This window comes from Oncorhynchus keta, chromosome 12 (genome assembly GCF_023373465.1).
Source record: "Oncorhynchus keta strain PuntledgeMale-10-30-2019 chromosome 12, Oket_V2, whole genome shotgun sequence".
NCBI lineage: Eukaryota > Metazoa > Chordata > Actinopteri > Salmoniformes > Salmonidae > Oncorhynchus > Oncorhynchus keta.
Window position 1 is genome coordinate 50797147 of NC_068432.1, and position 5000 is coordinate 50802146.

The 5000-nt window shown below is 65.8% G+C and overlaps 1 pseudogene; it reads left to right on the forward strand.

Annotated features, from left to right (window-relative positions):
- LOC127906520 (uncharacterized) overlaps positions 1 to 5000 on the forward strand; it is a 9669-nt pseudogene that overhangs the window by 3929 nt on the left and 740 nt on the right.

Genomic DNA, 5000 nt, shown 5'->3' on the forward strand with positions numbered 1-5000 from the left:
GACCACCACCACCACCCTGACCACCACCACCACCACCACCTGACCACCATCACCACCCTGACCACCACCACCACCCTGACCACCACCACCACCTGACCACCACCACCACCCTGACCACCACCACCACCCTGACCACCACCACCACCACCCTGACCACCACCACCACCCTGACCACCACCACCACCCTGACCACCACCACCACCCTGACCACCACCACCACCCTGACCACCACCACCACCCTGACCACCATCACCACCCTGACCACCACCACCACCCTGACCACCACCCACCACCCTGACCACCACCACCGCCCCTGACCACCACCACCACCCTGACCACGCCACCACCCTGACCACCACCACCACCCTGACCACCACCACCACCCCTGACCACCACCACCACCACCCTGACCACCACCACCACCCTGACCACCACCACCACCCTGACCACCACCACCACCCTGACCACCATCACCACCCTGACCACCACCACCACCCTGACCACCACCACCACCCTGACCCTGACCACCACCACCACCCTGACCACCACCACCACCCTGACCACCATCACCACCCTGACCACCACCACCACCCTGACCACCACCACCACCCTCACCACCACCTGACCACCACCACCACCCTGACCACCACCACCACCCTGACCACCACCACCACCCTGACCACCACCACCACCACCCTGACCACCACCACCACCCTGACCACCACCACCACCCTGACCACCACCACCACCCTGACCACCACCACCACCACCCTGACCACCACCACCACCCTGACCACCACCACCACCTGACCCTGACCACCACCACCACCCTGACCACCACCACCACCCCTGACCACCACCACCACCCTGACCACCACCACCACCCTGACCACCACCACCACCCTGACCACCACCACCACCCTGACCACCATCACCACCCTGACCACCGCCACCTGACCACCACCACCACCCTGACCACCACCACCACCCTGACCACCCACCACCTGACCACCACCACCACCCTGACCACCACCACCTGACCACCACCACCACCCTGACCACCACCACCCTGACCACCACCACCACCTGACCACCACCACCACCCTGACCACCACCACCACCACCCTGACCACCACCACCACCTGACCACCACCACCACCCTGACCACCACCACCACCACCACCACCACCCTGACCACCACCACCACCCTGACCACCACCACCACCCTGACCACCACCACCAACCTGACCACCACCACCACCCTGACCACCACCACCACCCTGACCACCACCACCACCCCTGACCACCACCACCACCCTGACCACCACCACCACCTGACCACCACCACCACCTGACCACCACCACCACCCCTGACCACCACCACCACCCTGACCACCACCACCACCCTGACCACCACCACCACCCTGACCACCACCACCACCCTGACCACCACCACCACCCTGACCACCACCACCACCCTGACCACCACCACCACCCTGACCACCACCACCACCCTGACCACCACCACCACCCTGACCACCACCACCACCCTGACCACCATCACCACCCTGACCACCACCACCACCCTGACCACCACCACCACCCCCCACCACCACCACCTGACCACCACCACCACCTGACCACCACCACCACCTGACCACCACCACCACCCTGACCACCACCACCACCCTGACCACCACCACCACCCTGACCACCACCACCACCCTGACCACCACCACCACCACCACCACCACCTGACCACCACCCACCCTGACCACCACCACCACCCTGACCACCACCACCACCCTGACCACCACCACCACCCTGACCACCACCACCACCCTGACCACCACCACCACCCTGACCACCACCACCACCCTGACCACCACCACCACCACCCTGACCACCACCACCACCACCCTGACCACCACCACCACCTGACCACCACCACCACCCTGACCACCACCACCACCCTGACCACCACCACCACCCTGACCACCACCACCACCCTGACCACCACCACCACCCTGACCACCACCACCACCACCCTGACCACCACCACCACCACCCTGACCACCACCACCACCCTGACCACCACCACCACCACCCTGACCACCACCACCCTGACCACCCACCACCCTGACCACCACCACCACCCTGACCACCCACCACCCCACCACCACCACCCTGACCACCATCACCACCTGACCACCACCACCACCACCACCACCACCCTGACCACCACCACCACCCCTGACCACCACCACCACCACCACCCTGACCACCACCACCACCCTGACCACCACCACCACCATCCATCACCACCTGACCACCACCCACCACCCTGACCACCACCACCACCCTGACCACCACCACCACCCTGAACCACCACCTGACCACCACCACCAACCACCACCACCCCTGACCGCCCACTCACCACCCACCTGACCACCAGTTCACCTGACCACCACCACCACCACCTGACCACCACCACCACCCTGACCCACCACCACCACCCTGATACCACCACCACCCTGACCACCACCACCACCCTGACCACCACCACCACCCTGACCACCACCACCACCCTGACCACCACCACCACCCTGACCACCACCACCACCCTGACCACCACCACCACCTGACCACCACCACCTGACCACCACCACCACCCTGACCACCACCACCACCCCCTGACCACCACCACCACCCTGACCACCACCACCACCCTGACCACCACCATCACCCTGACCACCACCACCACCACCCTGACCACCACCACCACCCCTGACCACCACCACCACCCTGACCACCACCACCACCCTGACCACCACCACCACCCTGACCACCACCACCACCCTGACACCACCACACCACCACCCTGACCACCACCACCTGACCCCCACCACCACACCACCCTGACCACCACCACCCACCACCACCACCACCCTGACCACCACCACCACCCTGACCACCACCACCACCACCTGACCACCCATACCACCACCACCCTGACCACCATCACCACCCTGACCACCACCACCACCCTGACCACCACCACCACCCTGACCACCACCACCACCCTGACCACCACCACCACCCTGACCACCCACCACCTGACCACCACCACCTGACCACCACCACCACCCTGACCACCACCACCACCACCACCATCACCACCCTGACCACCACCGCCACCCTGACCACCACCACCACCCTGACCACCACCACCCCTGACCACCACCACCACCCTGACCACCACCACCACCCTGACCACCACCACCACCTGATACCATGCCACCACCACCACCCTGATACCACCACCACCTGATCACCACCACCACCACCACCACCACCACCATCACCCACCACCACCCACCCTGAACACCACCACCACCTGATCACCACCCTGACCACCACCACCACCCTGACCACCACCACCACCCTGACCACCACCACCACCCTGACCACCACCACCACCCTGACCACCACCATCACCACCCTGACCACCACCACCCTGACCCACCACCACCAACCTGACCCTGACCACCACCACCCCTGACCACCACCACCACCACCCTGACCACCACCACCACCCTGACCACCATCACCACCCTGACCACCACCACCACCCTGACCACCACCACCACCCTGACCACCACCACCACCCTGACCACCACCATCCCACCCTGACCACCACCACCCCCTGACCACCACCACCACCTGACCCACCACCACCACCCTGACCACCACCACCACCACCCTGACCACCACCACCACCTGACCACCCACCCGCCTGACCACCACCACCACCCTGACCACCACCATCACCACCCTGACCACCACCACCCTGGCCACCACCCTGACCACCACCACCACCCTGACCACCACCACCGCCACCCTGACCACCACCACCCACCACCACCCTGACCACCACCACCACCACCTGGACCACCGCCACCCTGACCACCGCCACCACCACCACCATCACCACCACCACCACCACCCTGACCACCACCACCACCCTGACCACCACCACCACCCTGACCACCACCACCTGACCACCACCACCACCACCATCACCACCCTGACCACCACCACCACCCTGACCACCACCACCACCCTGACCACCATCACCACCCTGACCACCACCACCACCCTGACCACCATCACCACCCGCCTGACCACCACCCCTGACCACCACCACCACCCTGACCACCCATCACCACCCCTGACCACCACCACCACCCTGACCACCACCACCACCCTGACCACCATCACCACCCTGACCACCACCACCACCCTGACCACCATCACCACCCTGACCACCACCACCACCACCCTGACCACCACCACCACCCTGACCACCACCACCACCCTGACCACCACCACCACCCTGACCACCACCACCACCCTGACCACCACCACCACCCTGAACACCACCACCACCCTGACCACCATCACCACCCTGAACACCACCACCACCCTGACCACCACCACCACCACCCTGACCACCACCACCACCCTAACCACCATCACCACCCTGACCACCATCACCACCCTGACCACCACCATCACCCTGACCACCACCACCACCACCACCACCACCCTGACCACCACCACCACCCTGACCACCACCACCACCCTGACCACCACCACCACCCTCCACCATACCACCACCACCCTGACCACCATCACCACCCTGACCACCACCACCACCCTGAATACCACCACCACCCTGACCACCACCACCACCCTGACCACCATCACCACCCTGACCACCACCACCACCCTGAATACCACCACCACCCTGACCACCATCACCACCCTGACCACCACCACCACCCTGAATACCACCACCACCCTGACCACCACCACCACCCTGACCACCATCACCACCCTGACCACCACCACCACCCTGACCACCACCACCACCCTGACCACCACCACCACCCTGACCACCATCACCACCCTGACCACCACCACCACCCGGACCACCA